This window comes from Paroedura picta, chromosome 4 (genome assembly GCF_049243985.1).
Source record: "Paroedura picta isolate Pp20150507F chromosome 4, Ppicta_v3.0, whole genome shotgun sequence".
NCBI lineage: Eukaryota > Metazoa > Chordata > Lepidosauria > Squamata > Gekkonidae > Paroedura > Paroedura picta.
The window spans coordinates 100,334,305-100,356,287 of record NC_135372.1 but is presented as its reverse complement, the minus strand read 5'-3'; the positions used below and the strand labels follow the sequence as shown (position 1 = coordinate 100,356,287).

General features: G+C 45.5%; 1 long non-coding RNA gene across 2 annotated transcripts in view; it reads left to right on the top strand.

Annotated features, from left to right (window-relative positions):
- LOC143836013 (uncharacterized) overlaps positions 1–21,983 on the top strand; it is a 150,202-nt gene that overhangs the window by 24,110 nt on the left and 104,109 nt on the right. The gene's annotated exons all lie outside the window — the stretch shown is intronic.

Genomic DNA, 21,983 nt, shown 5'->3' with positions numbered 1-21,983 from the left:
TTGTTGTTGTTGTTAGGTGCGAAGTTGTGCCTGACCCATTGCAACCCCATGGACAATGATCCTCCAGGCCTTCCTGTCCTCTACCATTCTTCAGAGTCCATTTAAGTTTGCACCTACTGCTTCAGTGACTCCATCCAGCCACCTCATCCTCTGTCGTCCCCTTCTTCTTTTGCCCTTGATTGCTCCCAGCATTAGGCTCTTCTCCAGGGAGTCCTTCCTTCTCATGAGGTGGCCAAAGTATTTGAGCTTCATCTTCAGGATCTGGCCTTCTAAGGAGCAGTCAGGGCTGATCCTCTCTAGGACTGACCGGTTTGTTCGCCTTGCAGTCCAAGGGACTCACAAGAGTCTTCTCCAGCACCAGAGTTCAAAAGCCTCAATTCTTTGATGCTTGGCCTTCCTTATGGTCCAACTTTCACAGCCATACATTGCAACTGGGAAGACCATATCCTTGACTAGACATACTTTCGTTGGCAGGGTGATGTCTCTGCTTCTTAGGATGCTGTCTAGATTTACAATAGCTTTCCTCCCCAGGAGCAAGTGTCTTTTAATTTCTTTGCTGCAGTCTCCATCTGCAGTGATCTTGGAGCCCAGGAAAATAAAATCTGTCACTACCTCCATTTCTTCCCCATCTATTTGCCAGGAATCGAGAGGGCCGGATGCCATGATCTTTGTTTTCTTGATGTTGAGTTTCATGTCTTCTAATTAGCTGAGGGAAATTAACTTAAAGAAGACAAAGCAAGGTGGAAGTAACTGGGATTCTAAGTCTATGTCTATGGGAATTATTCCCCCAAGAGAACTCTTGAAAGAAACCAGGCTAGGTTCACTGGAATTGGGGGGAACTATAGGTGCTTGATAGGTAATGACTGGGGAAGGCACTGGCAAACCACCCTGTATTGAGTCTGCCATGAAAATGCTAGAGTGCGTCACCCCAAGGGTCAGACATGACCTGGTGCTTGCATAGGGGATACCTATACCTTTACCTTATAGGTGCTCGATGACCTTGTGAGTACCAGATAGTAAAACTACCAGGTTTGGTGATCAGTGCTAAGTATTGCTTAATTAGGGTAAATGGCTGGGGGTAAGTGAGGCTGAATTGATGAGAATAAACCAAGGCAAGACAATAGGCTCTTGGGATGCTCAATGAGAGGTGATCAACTGATCAATGCCAGCTGATCAGTTGGAGTTTTCATAAAAGACCCTCAGAATTCTTTGTTTTCAACCTTGCTTTCTAAACTTTAAAAAACTTTTCAAAATTATTCCTTTATACAGGGCTGAGGGTGGGATGGAGAGACATTCAAATCATTCTGTGGTCCTTCTCCCCCCCCTCCCCATCTATATCATAAGCCAGGAGTGGGCCAGAGGTCATTCAGGAGTGACCAGTCATTCTCTAAGCAATTATAAATACTCCCCCCTCCATTGTTGCTCTAATCCCCTTCAAAATTTCCACAGCAGCTTCTCTCCCTGTGCAAAGGAGAAAAATGAACATGTTTCATCTGGTTGGGAAAGCAACAGCACCAGTATCCTATCCCATCCACCCCTCCTCTTCCTTCATCTATACACACATGTACCCTGGATAGTGGGAGAGGAGCATGCTATTATCTCTTTCCCCCTGCACCAAAGCTGGGAGAACAGAATTAATTGTATATTTTCTATTTGTAGGGTATGTTGCCCTGACCTGACCAGGTCAGGCGAGACTGGTCTCATCTGGAATAGCTTCGCTGTATAATATAAGAAGCTAAGGCCTAGGCTGGGTGGAGAGTGGGTGGGGCCAGTCAGACCTTTGGACCAATCGGAAGGCACTCCCCCTGGACTTTGGACCAATAGGGAGGCAACACAGCCAGCCCCCCCCCCCAGCCCGGCCGGGGGCAATTTGGCAAGCTCACAGCCAGTTTGCCCCTGGCTGCTGACAGGGACACAGTAGGTAGGCTGGGGGTGAAGGTGGTGGCCTCCTTTCTCCCTTAGGCTGGGAAGCCTTCATGCCACCTCACAGAGGTGGTGTGAGGGCTTCCCAGCCCAATGGATGCTGTTCTGGAGGTTCTTTTGCCTCTTTTTTCATCTACACAACAACCCTGTGCAGTAGGCCTCAAATCTGCAGAGAGTTGCGTGGAAGAAATACACATGGCTTGGCTATTTTTTTTCCTCCAGCAGTGAGACTGGCCAGAGTAGTATTTTAAGTGAGAAAGGGCTTTTCTGTCAGCCAACTATTAGGCAGAAGGGGAAAGCTCCCCCCCTCAAATGAAAGTACCCCCACAAACTCCCCTGAATTGCTCTCAGAGGAAAATGCCTCCTTCCCCTCAGTGGGGGGCTGTTAGAGGCTCCTTCACAGGAGGCCTGAATGGGGGGGGGGAGTGCTCTCACCAGCCACCTGCCAATTCCCTCAGGGTTCTGAGGCAATGTGAGGGAAGTTGTTGGACATCACAGTTAGGTCTGTGCAGTAGGCCTCAAGTGTTTCAACTCAACAACAACCTGCATGGGAGGCCTTAATTGTTTCTTCTCCACAACAATCCTGTCCAAACTCCAAAGCAGCCCTTTCTGCCTAGGGAGCTGATCTTTTTACTCTGCAGATAAGCTGTAATTCCAGGAGCTCTCCAGGCCCCACCTGGAGGTTGGCTATCCCTTGTTTGGAATATTCATGGAGGTTTGGAGGTGGGACTTCAAAATTGTACAATACTCCAAAGTCTGGCCTTCAAAGTAGCCATTTTTGCCTGCAGAGCTGATCATTATAATCTAGAGATGAGGAGCAATCCAGAGACAATGGTAGAGGCTCGCAGACTGTGGTTGGGGTGGAGTGGTGCGGGTGTGTCCCTCCTGGGCTATGGACTTTGGCCAGCCCTTACCAGCAACTCTTTGTATTCTGGGGCACAGACAGACAGACAGACCAGCATCAGTCCTGCGAGCCTGGAAAGTGCAGGAAGAACTAAATAAAGATTATTTACAGCCTGAAACTGTAAATAGTGAACAAGTAAATAGTTGGAGATACATGGGAACTAAAGTGACTTTTTTCAAGCTTGGCCTGGTAAATAATATTTAAAAAGTATTTGCCAGGATGGTCCTATGAACTCAAAGGCCTTGTGGACAACAACAGGAACTACAGTTGCCAGCAGTAGGCCTCAGGCTTCAGAAGGGCAAACATCACCAGCCAAGCAACCAAAGGGTATCTGGGGCCACGTGCATTACTTTTGAAGGGATGCATGTGAGGGGACAGAGCTTTCCCTTCAGCCTAACTTCCTAGAAATGAGCTGTACTTCCAGGGAATTCCAGACCCCACCTGGAGGCTGGCATCCCTAAATCTCATTAGGATACAATACTACACAGTCACCCCTCCAAGGCAGCCATTTTTGCCTGGAGAGCTGATCTTTATAATCTGGAGATCAGCAGCAATTACAGGAGATCTCCAGGCCCAATCTGGAGGTTGGCTGTCCTTGGTCTGAACATTTTATCAACCGTAAAAAAATGGAGACAGAAGGAGCAGGGCAGACACCTGTGTACTGTGACTACCCTATGTGGATTAGTGCAGGGGGACATTTCGGTGTTTGTGGCCTAATTCACACAAGAAGGAAAATGACATTGAATGCAGAACTGGGAGGAATTGGTTGCCATGTAATCTCCCCCAAAGAAGAGTCTCCAGTCTGATTTTCTCTTCACATATCTGAAGACATGGCTCTGGAAAGCTCATTTGTAACCACTATGCCACAATTCCCAAAGGTTAGTCCTCTTCCACACTCAACTAACATTCCAAACCACAGGTTCTTGACACCCATCTCTCCACACCCATGCCCTCATTTGTCACCATGCTACCACAACATCCCACACAACAGACACATTCAACCCCGTGCCCTTACAGACTGAACAAATCTTCCCCTTCCTCTTCCTGCCACCAAGCTTTAGCACCCGTTGTATTGCCCCTAATTAAATCATAAAATCTAAACAGGGTCAGCCCTGGTTAGTATTTAAATGGGCAGATCACTAAGGAAGTGTTGCTACATAAGTGCACGCAATGACAATCCACCTCTGAATGTCTCGTTTTGAAAACCCTACTGTGGGGGTCCCCAATAATGTGCCTGCAAACTCTATGGAGCTTACCAACATTTTGCCTGATGCCTGCCATGTGTATTTAGAAAGTAGGGCTCCCACCGAGGAGTCTTCTGACTGGACATTGGAGAGCTGATTGGCTGTGCAGGTTAAAGTAGTGTTGTTTTGGTGACAGCTACCACTACAGTACTGGTTTTACTCTTTTCCAGTGTATTTTTAAAAATTACTCTTCTCGTCTCTTGCATTTGGACTTTGTATTAGCCCCACCTCTCATGACAGCCATTTTGTGATTCACTCTACCTTCCATTGAAGTCATTTTGATAGAGGCTCCTGCCCTACAGGGCTGCTAAAAGTAAGCTGTGATTTGATAGCAATTTATACTCACACATGGCAGGTTACAATTTGGTCCAGTGGTCTGCTTTGTGAAAACAGCAGACAATTTTTTTCCTCCTGAGTGCTGTAAACCTACTCTGAAATCTTTATACTATTTTGTGACCACCTCCATCTACCAAGTTGTCCTTTTGTGACTAGTAGTTCCCAAGACATTTTGAACAAGCATTAAGTAACGACCAGATACACAGCCTACCTACCCTTCCCTGCCATAAATCAAGAAAGGGACTCTTAAGAAAACAGCTGCAACATTACAGAAAACAGCTGGTTTTTCTCATCTAAGGCAACTGTGAGGTAAGGGCCCCTTTTAGACAGCCTTTTGTGTAATTTCAGACACAATAGTTTTAGCAACCAGCTGCTAGCAGATTTTATTTACCTTTTCTTACAAAGCTGCTTGTGCCTGGTTAGCAAAGCATAATTGAGCCGCTCTTGAGGTAAATTGCTTTATTCCATTTTCACCTCTTTTTTGCCCTTCTGAATCACTGTTGTGTGTGGTTTAAATTGTCTGCAGAGTTTTCCATAGCATCACATTTCCCCCTGCCCCTTTTTGCCGTGCTGTAGCATTCAACTTAGAATGTGGTTTGAGAAAGTTTGGGCGGTTAAAAAGGGCAAGGGCGGAAAGTGCAGCTCTGTCTCAAATGGCCAGATCACTTTAGAGATGGCTCAATAATGGAATGAAATTCACTGCATGAAACCTCTGGACCAACAACAGATAACATCTGGCTTGGAATGTTAATGTGAAAGGAACCTAGGTTTATGTGCAGTTCCTCACACCTAAGCTAATTTAATAGAGTGCTGATCCCCTCCCCCTTTCAAAACCCTTCACCTTTTCCATGATTTTTTAACTTTCTCTGCCAGAGGGAAACAACCCACAATTTAACTTTACAAATTGAAAAAAGGAAAGCATTTATCCCCGGTCTGCTGCTGTTGCACATGTTGTTAATGCTGCTGTTGCTAATGCTGCTGTAACTCCCAAGATGCTCTATATGGAATGGAAAGAGCGAAGAAAGCAGAAAGCAGAAAACCAGGAACTGTGGAGATAGTAAACCTGTGTTTCTGTTCCTCCCTGGGGTGTCCTCTTTGTCAGGAATTAACTAGAAAAGCATGCTTTCATGGTCAGGCTGGCCCACTGAGCTGCAGCACCAGGCCAGAACCTTCTTGGATTCCTGTTTAGAACTTTGTGGGCAGCTTAAGCATTTCTCAGCCTAAGCAGCAGTGTGAACATAGCTGTACTATACACCAGCACCTTCGTCTCTTTGGTCAGAGGTCAGTGCACTTTGTAAATGTTACTACTGATGGAAGTTCAAAACATAGCAGCCACAGCTTTCTCTGGCATGCCCTTGCAGGCTTATGCATATGTCATCCATGGTGCCAGGTCCACCAGCAGCCCCCAGGTCAACACTGTTGCCCACCATCATCAAGTCCTCTCAGAGGCCTCAGAATGGGGTTTAGCCAAGCAGGTAGCTCCGGCTCACCACCCTAAAGAAGGAGGAGCTAGTCTCACTACCTCTCTATCCACTGCCTCCGTAGCTTCTGGCTTGCAGCCTCCTTTTACATTCTACTACTTCCTTCCTTTGCCCCTCCCCATTGCAATCATAAGGCTTCCCCAGGTCCACCTCCCTGCCCAGCTGCCTTTTATTTTTAAAGCTGGAATCGGTATGGCTAATTTGTTTCGCTCTTTTTTGTTCTTGCATTGACATGCCGTCACTTAGCTTAGATTGTCTATTTCTCCCTTCCTGGTCATCCTTGTTGCTGGTACTTGGTGGCATGCTTGGGTAGAGTTAATGTGGTCAGAGTGGCTGAAACCATGCATGCCAGTCTTCACTCCCCCCTGTGGTGGCCTCTTGAGGAGATTGGGCTATGGCTCCAGCACGTCATTCTCCCTATGGTTCTCAGGTGGCTGTGGGTCCATGAACTCCAGCTTGCTTCTCTCATCTCTTTTGAACTCAAAGGAAAGAGCCTGGCCCACTCCTGTGGAGTCAGGATGGATGTATCTTAGGACATGTGAAGATGCTTCTAGGGCTTGTTTCCTCAGGAAGTTCCAAAAGGGCTGCTGGCTCTTGAGGTATTGGTGAGAACAAGAGTTAGTGTGGTGTGGTGGTTAAGAGTAGTGGACTCCAATGAGAGAATTAGGTATGATTTCCCACTCCTCCACATGGAGCCTGTTGGGTAACCTTGGGCCTGTCACAATTTTCTCAGCTCTCTCTCAGTACCACTTAGCTCACAGGAAATCTGTTGCGGGCAGAGGAAAATAACATGATTGTAACTCACTTCAAGACAACTTAAGCTGAAATTGCAAGGAAGGATTTGCACACACAGACACAATCTGACAATATTGTCCTGTTAGGGGCACTTCATTCATCTGTTGTAGTGTCATACCTCATTAGTATTTGTTGTCGATCGTGGGAGGCGAGAGTGACTAATGTGAAATGGCTCTCAGAATATTCCAGTGAAAAAACAACAGCAATTGATACTAGCATGATCTTTTGCTGTTTCAGAGAGATTTGTTGCCTGGACAGCAAGGGCAGCCCAAATTTCTTTACAAGTTTAGGGGTCAGCAGCAATAGAGATGGAAAGATAATAGCTTACTGACCAGTGAATGAATTAATGGCTGGGGGAAAGTTTGAATCAAGGCCATTTTCATTGCAGTGCCTCAATTCAAATTTGGGGCCACAGCTCAAGTGGATGGGTGGATAACTGGGGCTCCCCTCACATTGTAAAAGCTGTGGGAGATTCAGATGTGGATCTCCTGAAGCCATCTGTTTGGCCTTTAAACACGAGCTACAAAGCCCCTCCCCTGTTTATTGTTTTTCTGCATTATTATCTCACCTTCTTTACAACACTCAGGACAGAATACATAGATCGCCCTTTATTCACACAGCATCTCTGTGGAGAACATTAGAGAGTGTACATGGGCCAAGGTCACCCAGACCTTTACTGCATGGGAGGCTCCATACTGAGCTGCCTCCTGGTATTTGAGCTGGGGCAGGTTGCCCCACCTCTTCCTGCTCCCGCATGGGGGAACATTTGGCCCATTGCACCTCATGCACCCCAGATTTGTGCTCCTGCATGGCAGCTTTGGTGACAAGGTTCTGTTGCGCTGTGGGGTGGCTGGAGCCTTTTTTTTTTTTTTGCTTATTTGTGGTATTATGTACCAATGCAACAAAAAAATAAAAACAAAATAATGCCCCAGGTTTAGCCACCTGGGATTTTTCTTGTCCTTTCTGGGATACCATACCAGGGTGAAGGTGGGGAGGAGGCAGGTCAGGACAGCCCGGCTTTTCCCTTCTGAATACCCCTGGCTCAACGTAAGGCCCTCTTGATGCCTATGGCAAAAGAAGGAACACAGATATTTCCACATTCCCTTGTTGCAGGGCAAATGAGGGCCTAAGTTGGGCCAGGCCTGGGACAGCCCCAGGCCAGCACTGGCATAATTCAGAAACAGGAATCTGCCCCGCAGCCAGACAAGCGGTGAGTTTGGGCAAATTCCTGGTGCAGAAAAGGTCCCAGTGAGCTTCAGTTGCTCTTGCATTTATGCCATTTTCTGTTGTTTTAACTAAGAGAGCATGACTGTGGCCCATTTTGCATGGCAGTGGCCACACTGGGCCACTGCCAGTGCACTGCTGCAGAGCTGCATGCTCTGCAGCAGTTTGTATCCACACAGGAGACACATTTCACTGCTGGAGCAGATCCCACCGGGAAACGAAGCAGTGGCAGATTAGTTACACAATCCCATCTTCCTGCAAAATAAAAATAAATGGCCCAGTCTGCCACACAGCACAGCAAAGCACCATGAAGCTGACTGGGGCATTTTGTGTCCCCTTTGGGCCATCTTAGGACAGGGAGGAGCTGGGCATTGAAGGCTGAGCTCTTCCTTGTCTACACAGGCCTGCACAAGACAGTGGGCTAAGGGAACTCGGAAGAATCCGTGTTCCCTTAACCTGGGGCTTGTGTGGCCTGATCCATGCCAGGCCCAGGAGAGCGACGGTGTGGCAGCAATGTCATGTGGAAGTGGGGATTTGCCCCACTTTCCTATGACTGCTCTCTCTGCCTTTTCCACCCATGCAGAATTGGCCTGTGCGATAGATCTCCTTCTGTAGTGTGCCACTCAACTCAGGTACTTCTGGCAAAGCATTTCAACCTACACATCACCTGCAGACAATGTCATGTTAGTTTCACATAATCACATGCGACAAACTTCAGTATTAGATTCTATAAATATTTATTAAGCACTGACATAGTGAAGGAAAAGGAGCAAAGCCTTTCAAGCTCCAAAAAAAGAAAAGAACGAAAAGAAACAGATGAAAGATATCTCTGAATGCTGTGAAGCAGGTATCCCTGCAGAGATATAAACAGCTGCTAGAAGAAGTAGGTTTCAGAGGCTAGTCATGTTGGGCAGAAGAGCTATATTTTTATCCAGAAACACCTTAGAGACCAACAAGATCTTCAGGGCATGAGATTTGGAGAGCTCCCTTCACCAGAGAAGAAGTAGGAGGACCTTTCTAGCCGGTCTTAGGTGTGGTATTAATCTTGATGGGATCAGGAGACTTCTTTGTCAGTGTAATTTGATATGAATAGTTCCATCAGTTTTGGTTGATGGTGCTTGAGACAAATTTGTCAAGCGATTTTTTTCTAGAGCCTCTTTCATGGATATGTCAAAATATGCAGTGTTTCATGTAAGTTTCTTCCTCGTCATTGTCCTATGGCTTAGGAAAGCCAAAGAGCTGATTCCAGTGAACTTAACTGAGGTGGAAAGAATTTTTACAAGCAGGCCAATGACAAAATCACAGGAAAGCACAAGAGTTTGATTCTTTCAGCAAGTGAAAGACAGTCTTCCCTAGGAAACAGATTTCCATCAGTTTTGATGGAACAAAATAATTTGATCTACCGAAAGAAAGAAAGAAAGAAAGAAAGAAAGAAAGAAAGAAAGAAAGAAAGAAAGAAAGAAAGAAAGAAAGAAAGAAAGAAAGAAAGAAAGAAAGAAAGAAAGAAAGAAAGAAAGAAATCCAGTCTGGTCAGAGGAAGGAGAAGCTTGGCATACTTTTTTATGATGTAGGAGGGTTGCCTCATCAGGTACAATTTTTCCCATGATGGAAATTAATACCTATCTAAAATTGAAGATTATACCATATACATTTTTTTAGAACTGTATACTATCTGATTTCACTATGTATAAATCAGCCCTTGATATGCTTAGGAAAACTGATTTCTTGGCTCATAGAAACTGTGTCTAATAACTATCTATTTAAGGTATTTCAGGAATTTCTTTATACATTTTTGAGGGCTTCTCTTTACTTTTTATTGAGGCTTTCATTGTAAGGTTTTGCAAACTTATCCTAAAGAAATCAAGGGATCAGATATCTATCATCACTGTGCCTCATCCTTAGTACATGAAAAAGGACACATGAAACTGCTGGATACTGAATCAGACCGTTTGTCTATCAAGGCCTGTATTGTCTGCTCAGACTGACAGAAGCTGACAGAGTTCCAGCCTTTTTCAACTGAAATATTTTTCAGGATTCAAAGTACTCCCAGGAGTGATGGGTCCCATCCACCCAATGCACCGCCAGCTGCCCTGTTGAGCTTGCTGGAGGCAGTGATGGGCTAGAAGCTGCAGTATCCCAGGCTTATAGTCCTGGGGGACTTCAAAGTCCATGCCAATTTACTGTACTCTGGTTCAGGTTAGGAGCTGGTGTCAACCATGACAACGCTGGGCTCTACTAGTTTGTTACTAGCCCCACCTATCAGTCCAGCCATACCCTTGACCTGATATTTGGCACAGACATAAAGGTGTAACTGATAGCGATAGATGTTGTCCCATGATCAGACCACTATGCCCTGAGGGCCTGGCTGCAGGTGCTACCCCCTCCTTGTTCAAGCGGTGGACTTATGGATTCAGTTAGATTCCTGAATTCTCTGGGCCTTTTCGCACATCTTTGTTGCAAATTGTTTGCGGAATGAAAAATCGCCATTTAAAATAGTGGAATTCGTCGTTATGCATACCTGCCTTTGTAGTGGAATCAGTTGCGTTTTTTAGCGTTTCCCACAGGCTTCCGGTCTCGGCAGAAATCGCTAGAAAGGAAGCGGTATTGCCAAGCTCGTCCCGCCCCTGGCCGTCAAGCAGCCAATGGGCAGCCGTTAGCATGCTCCCAAACAGCCCCTTTCCCTTTAAGAAAGGTTTTTTAAAAAAAAAAAACGACCCATAGCAATGAATCTAGGTAGATTCGTTGCTACGGAGAGACCCATCCAGCTGCCTAATGTGAGCTGTCGTTTGATTGTATGATCATTTGCACGCTGCCTCGAGTGATAAAAAAAAAAATCCCCCCCCCCTCTCACGGGCACGATTTTCGGCTGAATTTATTTGTAAAAAATAAAGGGACTTTATTTCAGCAAACGGGCTTTTCAGTTGTTTGTGCTTAGTGACTAAAGGTGAAGGACTGAAGCCAGGGAAGCCTATAAACAGAAAGAGGCTCGCCGGTGCGTTTATCCCCGCTCGCTCGGAGAAAAAAAAATGGCGATCGCTTTGCCAGAAGTTTGGAGGAGAGAGCCAGGGGGAGGGACTTTGAAGAACCAGCAACAATGGTAACGCACAGGTCTTTAGCGCTACTGTTGCAGATTGGTTGCAGGAGTGTATCGCTATCCGGAGGGTGAATCCACTTTTCTGGATTCCCCTGAAAGCGCCACAACGAAGCGCTTTTTGCTGATTGGTTTCAGGATTGTTGCAGATTGTCTACGACGTCGTGGGTTATGTCAAATTAGTAGCGTTTCCAAATAGCAACCATTCTGCTACTTTGAAGCCATGCGAAATGGCCCTCTGTATGACCTAATGCCTTGGTGGAGGACTTGATGGAGGACTGGCAATCCCACCTGTTGGCCACAATTAACAAGATCACTCCCTGATACCCTCTCTGCCCTTGCCTCAAACTTGCTCTGTGGTATACTGCGGAACTATGGGAGGGAAGAGAGAAGTGAGATGGCTAGAGAGAGTGTGGAGGAAGATTTATGACGAGGTGGTAAGAACATCTTATTGCACACTTATGAAGGCACATGAGATGGCAGTGAAGTAAAACTAAATGAGAGTTTTATGCCACTTCTGTTGCATCCACAAGCTCTCACCTGACACAATTATTCACCCTCAAGAGCACCAAAATTCTATTATTCATTCATTCATTCGCTCGCTCGCCCATTCAGTTCATTCATTTGTTTGTTTGTTCGTTCGTTCGTTCGTTCATTCATTCGAGTTATATTTTGCCACTCATGACAAGCCATCTCATGGCAGGTTACATGATAAAATGCTACATAACAAAAGATAATTCCCCATTAAAATCCCCATTAAAACAATTACATCAGCTCATTTCTGTTCATTTCTGGTGGCAAAACTATCACCTCCTCCCACAACCGATGGTTGTCTTTCAGTGTGCCAAGGGGACTCCTCCAGCTGAGAGCCACCAGCAATGATGGCCAAAAATCTGGTGGCAGTATTTTCCAGGGGGGCATGTCTGATTTTCCATGCCCTGTCCTCAACCATAGACCTGGTAGAAAAGCTCTGTCTTACAGGCCCTGTGAAATGTAGAAAGTTCCTACAGGGCCCTCTAGTCCAGTGGTCCCCAACCTGCGGGCCGCGGCCCGGTGCCGGGCCACGAAGGCCATGGCGCCGGGCCGCAGCTCCCTCTCCCCACCCCACCCCCCGCAGTAAAAAACTTCCCAGGCCGCAAGCTTGCGGCCCGGGAAGCTTCTTACTGCGGGAGGGCGGGGAGAGGGAATCAGGGCCGGCCGCGCCCGTGTGGGCGTGGCCCGATGCGCGGGCATGGCCCGCGGGTGCGGCCCGATGCGTGGGTGCGGGCCGATGCGTGGGCGTGGCCCGCGCGGGCCATGGGCCACGCCCCGATGCCCTGCCAGTCCCCAACCTCAGAAAGGTTGGGGACCACTGCTCTAGTCAATTGGATCTTGGCTGTGAGGCATAAGTGAACATTTTTGCAGATAATGTCTTGTCACTCTATTGGGACCTTCCTGCCATTCATGATACATTAAGGGAACTGGAGGACCCTTGGTTGTCTCAGGAGAGTATACTTGATGGCTTCAGGTACTTCTCAGAAACTGAAGTGGACAAGTTGCTGGGGAAGGTGAGGGTGACCACTTGCCCCCTGGATCCCTGTCTATTGTGGTTGCTCAAAACGAGCAACCAGGGGATAGAAGGTCCTCTGAGGGATATTATCAATCTCTCTCTGTCTACTTGGGAGTTCCCAGAGGTGCTGAAGGGAGCAGTGGTTCATTCCTCACTGGAAAAAAAATCACTGAATCTGTGGGACCCAGCCAGCTACTGCCTTGTCTCACATCTTGCATTTCTGGGCAAGGTGGTGACTTGGAGGAAGATTCAGTGCTCGACCTGTACCAGCCGGGCTTCTGTTCAGGCCATGCGGTGGAGACAGTGCTAGTTGCCTAGGTGGATGATCTCCATCGCCAGCTGGATTAGGACATTTCAGCCGTGCTCATGATGCTAGATCTGTCAGCCACATTTGATGCAGTTGACTATGAGTTACTGGAAAACCACCTCACCAGGGCCAAGATACAGGAGACAGCTCTCTAGTGGCTGTGCTCCTTTTTCCAGAAGTGGACACAGAGGATTGCAGTGAGAGAGGAGTTATCACGCTCCTTCCACCTCCCCTGCGGGGTTCCACAGAAAGTAATACTCTCCCCCACTTTGTTTAACATCTGGCTTAGCTGGTTTGGAGTTATGAGTTGGGTTATCACCAATATGTGGATGACACCTAGCTCGTTATGGATGGCTGCCCGGACTCCCCCCCAGATACATTTGCTAGATGTTTAGAAGGGGTGGCTAGTTGGTTGGAGCAGAGTCACCTGAAACTCAAACCTTCCAAGACAGAGGTCCTGTGGCAGGGTTGAAAGGAAGCAGGTCAGGAAATGTGCCTACCCAGCCAGGGTGCAATTTAACACTGCTCCTTCAGCAAGGAATTTGGGAGTGGTCTTGGATTCCTCCTTATCTATGGAGGCCCAGGTCACAGGAGTAGCCTGCTCAGCATTCTTCCAACTGCACAGTCCTAGTGCCCTACTTGTCTTCAGAACACTTGGCCCTAGTGATTCATGCAATGCCACCTCCAGACTAGATTACTGAGCCAGAGAGCCTTTGAGTGACAGGTTGTTCAAATGGATTTCATTGGATAGTGTCAGTTGAGAAGAAAGAATTGGGAACTGATTGCTGAGGAGAACTCAGTTTATCAGTGACTGAAAACTAGGAAGGTGCAAGGAAGAATGGGAGAATCACTGAAGACCCCCATTTGGGCCAGAAAAAGGAACAGAGCTTCTAGGGTAGAGAAGTCCTTCCCTGCCCAGTTAAAAAAGGGAGACAGTTCTAAATAGTGGAGTGATCCCTAGTTTGTTCATAGAGAAGGATTCTGGGTACTTGGTAGAGTATCCCTGTCTTCTGAAATCTGAAGAGTTAGTTAAATCAGGAACATGTTTCACAGACACTGAACCCAAAGCCTCTCATCTCAAAGATTCTAACACTTTGAGAAAAGCTTAAAACTCTTACTTGCTAAAAACATATTAACTGGAGTTTGTGAATTTACTAAGCTACCTCAGAGTTATTATTAATTCACCTCAGGCATTTTACTCCTGATTCCATCTGACCTTTTCCCCTGTATGTTGATTTAAAAAAAATTTGAACTTTCAAATGCCTCTTGTGTGCCATTTTCAGAAGTATAAAGAAGGTGATCTTGTCTCTTCCTTCAAGTCCCTGAGATAAGCCAGCATCAAAATATAACAACATGACAGGGTGGGACAGCCATAAACCTTCAAATAAGAAGAAAATAGAGGTTGTTCAGCCAAGAAAGTACAAAAATAGAGGGAAGATCCTGCATGTGAGGGAGGGAAGAGAGCAAGATTCTCATAGCTGAATATGAAGATTCAGATGGAGAAGCCTCTAAATCTAAAGGTTCATACATGGCATTGGTACTGCTAAACATTAAACTTCAAAATGTGAAATGTAAATTGACAGTACTGTGAAACTCAAGTTTCAACATAATGTTTCCACGTTTAAAAAGATATGGAAATGTTTAATTTTCAATGTCACATGTTCAGTATTTGAAATGTCAAAACCCCATAAATTATGCATTTGATAAGAACATGGAGTTTGCATATTCAAAATTAATTTCAACGCCATTAACAAGACCTCTAATATTGCTATTATCCAAATGCCAAGTGAAGAAAAGCAAGAGTGGGAGTAACTAAATTTATCTTTCTGCTCCTAAAGAAACTTGTTACAAAGCTCCTGCTATCTTTCGATTGACTATCTTGGAATGTTCCATTTGGTGCAGCAGACACATTTCATTAACTGCTAGATTTTGCAGTTTTCATCTGGATGCCTCCCTTTTTAGCTTCTCTTTTCCAGAAGGGCAAGGACACAAGAACCATTCATTACTGGTGTCCTTGCCCTTCTGGATAAACATCCATGTAGCCTTTGTAGCACATGCTATGGGATCCACAGTTCAACGGGGTGAGTGAGCTGGCCAGATCTGGGGCAGTTTTTGGATTCCATCCCATTAGGTACTTTGAAGTGATTTCTTCATTGCATTGTTGCAGAAGATGGGTTTTGCAAGAAGTCCTCCCTCAATCCCGTCTTTAGGTGCTCCCCTTTCGGCTCAGCCCCACAGGAAAGCCTGGTTTCAGCTAAGATCCCAGAAAAATCCCAGAGGCTCCTTTTTGTAATGGGCAGGGGAAATAAATCTATGTAGTCATAGGAGCTGCAGAATGCAACATTTTATTGCAACCCAACTCCAACAAACATAGGAACTGAAAGCTAAGGAAAAAGAACAAATTCAGGGGGGTGGAGTTTCCCTCCACTTTTAATCAGGTTTCAGTTAACTCTTTGCTATACATTTCACTACATTCACACACAAAGGCACAAAGCACAACAGGAATAAAGGGGACGGAATGCTCTAGTGCAGTGGTCCCCAACCTTTCTGAGGTTGGGGATCGGCATGGCATCGGGGCGCGGTCCGCGGGCTGTGCCCGCGCATCAGGCCGCACCCGCGGGCCACGCCCACGCATCAGGCCGCACCCACGGGCTACGCCCACGCATCGGGCCGCACCCGCGGGCCACGCCCACGCATCAGGCCGCACCCACACGGGCGCGGCCGGCCCTGATTCCCTCTCCCCGCCCTCCCGCAGTAAGAAGCTTCCCGGGCCGCAAGCTTGCGGCCTGGGAAGTTTTTTACTGCGGGGGGGGGCGGGGAGAGGGAGCCGCGGCCCGGCGCCATGGCCTTTGCGGCCCGGCACCGGGCTGCGGCCCGCAGGTTGGGGACCACTGCTCTAGTGGCAGTGTTTGCTTCATTTGATGGCCTCCACCACAGCCTGTCAAGTGACAACTCAACCCATCTCCAAAGAAACAGACTCCCACACAAGAAAACCTTTGAAAGGAATGCCAGAGCCCTCCCCTCCTCCCAAATGTGGAACAGACACTGAAGGACAAAGCGGAACGCAGTGTGTGTGTGGGGGGGCAGCTGTGGGCAGCTTGGAGCTGAGGTGTCAGCTGAGGTAGGAGAGTGCCCTCTGAACTGCAGTGAATAGCTGCCACATGTAAAAGGATCCCTGAGAGAGACATTAATTCTCTGGAATTGGAATTACAGCCCACAAAGAGGATAATAGTTCCTGAATGTACTCAAATTTAGAAAATTAAGTTGTTTTCTTTTTAATGTTAAGGAAGTTTAGGTTTCAGGATAATACTAGGAAATGTTTTCAGCAAAGTGAAGATAACACTTGCTTCCAAAGTTCCAAACTTTCCTTGGGAAAGGTGCCCCACTGTTACTTGTTCAACACAAATAACAGTGCCAGTTGTGATCTGCTAGGGCCTTGCTGTCGTTGGTGAAACAGGCCCTGCAAATCCTTAGAACCAGTGGTCCCCAACCTTTCTGAGGTTGGGGACCGGCAGGGCATCAGGGCGCGGCGCGCGCGGGCCACGGCCACGCATCGGCCGTGCCCGCGGGCCATGCCCACGCATTGGACCCTGACCCGCGCCCGCGGGCCGCGCACGGGCATGATTCCCTCTCCCCACCCTCCCGCAGTAAGAAGCTTCCCGGGCCGCAAGTTTTTTACTGTGGGGGGGGGCGGGGAGAGGGAGCCGCGGCCCGGCGTCATGGCCTTCGCGGCCCGGCACCGGGCCGCGGCCCGCAGGTTGGGGACCACTGCCTTAGACCATGCCTGGAACCATTTGCAATCTTAGCATCTCACACAGAAAACTTACAAGACAAAACCTGAATATCAAGGCCTTAGATTCCCCACACTCACTTTTAAAAAACACGCAGCCAAATAAAGAGTTCTACAAAACATGAAAATGTGCATGTGTGTTTAATGTGTTAAGTACCATTAAATTGCTTCCAAAGTACAGCAACCCTATACATTAATGACCTCCAAAATGTCTTATAGCCATACTCAGGTCTTAATTGAGGGCCATGACTTCCTTATCTGAGTCAATCCATCTCAAGTGGAGTCTTCCTCATTTCCTGCTGTAGCCATCACAGCCAGACCCAGAGTGTCCAGAGTACCACTGCCAGAATAATTATTTGGGGGAAATTAAACTTCCATTTAAAGATGGTGAGTGGTTTGGAGACCAAGTCGTATGAGGAAAGGTTGATAGAAATTGTTCTGTTTATCTTGGAGAGAAGACAACTAAGAGGTTATATGATAGCCATCTTCAAATACTTGAGGGGCTGTCATATAGAAGATGGAGCAAAGTTGTTTTCTGTTGCCCCAAAGGGTAGGGCCAGAACCAATGGGCTGAAATTAATTCAGAATTTTCGCCTAAACATCCAGAATAAGTTCCTAACAGAGTGGTTCCTCAGTGGAACAGGCTTCCTCGGGAGGTGGTGGCTTCTCCTTCTTTGGACGTTTTTAAGCAGAGGCTAGTCAACTTACAGAAATGTTGATTTTATAAATTTAGGCAGATTGTTAGTGGGTGGGCAGGAAGGGATATGCCAGTGTTTGCCTGTTGTGTTCCTTCTTTGAATACCCAGGGAATTGCTAACTGCTGCTGTGGGATGATAGGTGAATTTCCTCCAGGCCAGGCTGGATTCTGGAGAATTTTGTTGGAGGGATCACTTGGGCATTAAATTGGGGTCACTGTAGTTGGGCAGGTATTTGTGAGTTCCTGATTTGTGCAGGGGATTGGACTAGATGATCCTGGAGGTCCATCAAACTCTATGATTCTAAGATTTCAGATTTTTCTGCAAACCTCTTTAGTGTCTAAAGAGCCAGTTTGGTGTAGTGGTTAGGAGTGCAGACTTCTAATCTGGCATGCCGGGTTCGATTCTGCACTCCCCCACATGCAACCAGCTGGGTGACCTTGGGCTCGCCACGGCACTGATAAAACTGTTCTGACCAGGCAGTGATATCAGGGCTCTCTCAGCCTCACCCACCCCACAGGGTGTCTGTTGTGGGGAGAGGAATGGGAAGGCGACTGTAAGCCGCTTAGAGCCTCCTTCAGGTAGGGAAAAGCGACATATAAGAACCAACTCTCTCTCTCTCTTTCTATGTGGCCCTGATCCACAAATTTAAATATCCACATATGGGGCCATACATTGCCATTAGAGATAGAAATGATTTCCAGTGACTCTTTTCTGAATGTTGCTCGAACATCTCATGTTTCTTGTTCCATTTATAGTAACAGTCTTGTTTTAAGATTCTTAGCATCACTTTACTCACATGAGAAATCAATGCAATGGTCAGATGGTTGCTGGAGTGTTTGACATGTGTTTTGTTTTGGAATTGGGATTTAGATCAAACTTTTAGATCAAGCTTATTTTCCATATTTGTTGGTATATTCATGTTATGATTTTAATGGACTCTCTTTCTGTGGCTTGCTCTATTGCTATCCCATCTACTGATTTGTACCTATTACTCTCACTGCAGCTTTCATTTTACCTTCTAAAACTGTTCTTTTTCAAAAGCTTCTTCTTGGAAGGAATCTATTGTCCTTTCATCTCTTCTATACACTTCTTCAGTGTACTGTTTTGATATTTTCTTTATTTTGTCCCATTCAGTTAATGAATTTCCATGTTAATTTTCCAGCAAGTCTAGCTATGGTTTAAATTCCATTTGATTTCTTGGATCTTGTGGAACAAATCTTTTATTCTTTCTTTTCTGTTGTTCTTTTCTATTTATTGACATTGGTTACTATAACAGTTCTTCGTCTCTTCATTTCAGTTGCCAGAACACTGCATCTTGACTTTTGATTCTATTTCAATCATCTTTTTCTTTTGCTTCTCAATTGTCCTTAGCAATTGTAAGGGATTCATCAGTCATCTGTCAAGACCTTTCATTTCTTTTAACTACAGGACTAGCCTTTACACATTCTTCCTTGGTAATACTTCTGGCCCATGGTTCTTTCAATTTGCATTCACTTGAACTTGTTGGATGTAAAGAAAGATTTTCCAGTTTTCATCCCTTTATTTTCACTGAGGACCTCTTGATGCTGGATGGACTGAATCAGTTGTTTGTACTTTGAAACTCTATTGGACTCAGTTTTGTCAGGTTATCTCTGGATTTAGAACCGATTCTTGTAAATGTGCTTAGGATAGATATTTATTATTTTATCCTTACTGTTTATTGCTTTTTATTGTATGTTCCTGTACATTATTTTAATAGTTCGCATTAAGTATACTTTGTGATATTCTTGAATTGGGGGGGGGGGGGGGCTTCAGCCTTAATCTATCACTGTAGCCCATAATTGGCTACAGCTGCCAAAATAGCTGTTTTTTCTGGAACTCACCTTTTTAGCATCCTACCTTTCTCCTTGATTTTATATCAGAGAGGGCTCAGTCTCTTGGTCTCTGGCTAATGGGCTAGTAAAGGGACTGGTGGTATCATTACCCTAGTGTGTGTGGATTCATACTTTAGCTCTTTTGGTTTTGTCTTTATTGACCTATCATCCTTAAGGAGCACTTTCACATTTGATACCTCCCTTGCTCTGAGGCCATGCAGAAGCAGGGATATCAGTGAAGATAAAGTAGGAATCCTATCTCCCCCAAAGTAGTTACATGGCTTTTGGCCTTGTGCATATTTTCAGTAGCAATAATCCCAGAGTAATCTTGCTTGTCTAGATACCCAAAATGTGAGATTTCTACTGAGCCAGACTACTTTGCAGTGAAAAATAAAGCGAAAGAGCCAGTAGTATTAATGGACTGCCAATGGGACATTGATTAACTGGCACTTTTCAGCTACTGAGATGGTAATCCACTAATTGCTTCATCTCTCTTAACAGGCACAATGCCAGATTGGGCGGGACTAAAGTCTCTAAGCATATGCCTTCCATCCAAAGCAAATGTGGAGATTACTTCTTACGGCAAAATAATTATGCTGCTTAAGTGCCATAAGTATCTAACACAAATAAAGCACCTGTAGACTGAATCAAGGTTGTTTTCATGATGATAAACTGAGGAAGCCGGAGACATGAGGAGATGGCAGCAGCAGTGAAAGAGGAGACTTTGGCTCCCCTGAGGTCATTGCCTCATCTTGCCTCTTTACAAAGATGGCCATGCATAGATATGGGAAAGTTCGTAAGATAAGGGTGAAGGCTCACTGTATTTTCAAAAATCCAGTGTGGCAGGGAATTCACATGTCTTGCATTAATTTCTCATTAATCCAGAAAACTAGTTTATTGGCGGGAATAAAAGCAAAAACTGCCAAATCAGAAATAAGCCGCAGTGTTTTCACAATCAATAAACCTTCTATTTATATGTATTTTTCCATGTTTTTCCATGTATATTCAAGAATTAGCAAAAGCATGCATGATCTCTGTGTGACCAGCACAAAAAAATAGCCAAGAGGACTGTCAACAAGAATTAGAATACATGATATTTTGCTGAATAAAAAGGCAAGGACAGAAAATGTCACAAAGATTTCCTTGCAAATAATTTTAAATGGGGTAGTATGTAACAACTGCTTGTAACTTGTGAAAGAAAAAAAGGATAGCATTTCTCCAGGAGAATGATTTCTTGCAATGCCTTTGTTTAAACCTAAGGCTCAGAGGTCTTCAACCTTTCCATAGACATGAGCCTATATTTTATCTGAGGCAGCAGCATGGGACCCATTGAGCTGCAAAGACATGACAGGAAATCACACATCACAGTCATGAGACAGGAAGATGAAGAGGCAGAGTCTCTGCACCTGTTTGAGTTATAAAGAAATCCTATTCACTGCTGAGTATCCTCACATCATGTTTCTGATTCTTCTCTCTCTCTCTTTCTGTTTGTGTATGTGCAAAGAGACAAGAGGCCTGGTAAGTGTGGTTTCTGCCCACTTTCTAGAAGCAGCAGGCTCTTCCAAAAAGCTGCAAAAAAGACAGCTCTAAGGGCTCACAACCCAGCAGGTGGGCTGCATGGCCCACCTGAGAAGCACAACTAGACCACTAATCTAGATGGGCCTATGAGAGGCTTATATTATTTCCAGTAGTCATTTGAAGAAACAACCAATGAATAGTCCAAATAAATATAATACATTTCCATGAACCCTAAACATTGAATCATTACTGAGAGGGGGGAATATTCAACAACAAATACCCTCGCTAGCACTTGGAAGGACAACTTCTGAAGAATACCTGGGTTGTAACATGGGGGCAGGCAATAGCAAGCCACCTCCAAGCATCTCTTGCCCAGCAGCCAGACAATCCGAGGATCTCATGGCTATATGACACATATTCCACAGGATAAATAAATAGTCCACAGCTCAGATTTGCTCAGGCTGGGCTTTGAGTATGTCCTCCTGCTGAATTCTTCCTCTGCTTCTTACAACTGATTAAAATGCTCTGGTCCCTGCATGGAGGCTTCTAAAAGTGTTTACCCAGGTTGCCACTCTGGGGAGTATAACATTTAAAATTTCCAGGGGGTTAGTTGTGTCAATCTGTTGCAGCAAAAATAAGTGAAACTGAAAATTAAACCTTAACATTTAAAAGACTCTTATCCTATGTGCAGACCCATAGCTCTGGAGCATTTGTATGCTAATAGATTTTTGCCTACATAACTGGCTCATTAACATTAGAAAAATGTCAGATTCTGAGATGAACGTAAGTAAAGATCAGTAAACTTAACCTACATACAACTATACAAACTTAAAGTATCCAAAATAAAAACTAAAGATGATGCTCTCCATGGAGTTTTCAAGGAAAGAGACATTCAGAGGTGGTTTGTCATGACTGCCTATGTGTGGCCACTCTGGTATTCCTTGGAGGTTTCCCATCCACATACTAGCTGGAGCCTGCTGCTTAACTTAAGGTATCGGTACTCACCCATAGGGCCATTTGCAGTCCAGGCCCCTCATACTTGAGAGATTACCTTTCTGTCTAAAACTCCTGAAGAGCACTCCACTCGGCCAACATCAACCAGTTGGCGATCCCTGGCCCTAAGGAAGTATTTCTGGCCTCAATTTATTAATTTAAAAGGTTATTGCCAACTTTTTCCCCAAAGAGATGTAAAACTTCTGAGATTAGAAGGAAGAAATAGGTGACTGGAGAAAACAGTGAGCTTCTGTACTCCAAAGACTTGTACAGAAGA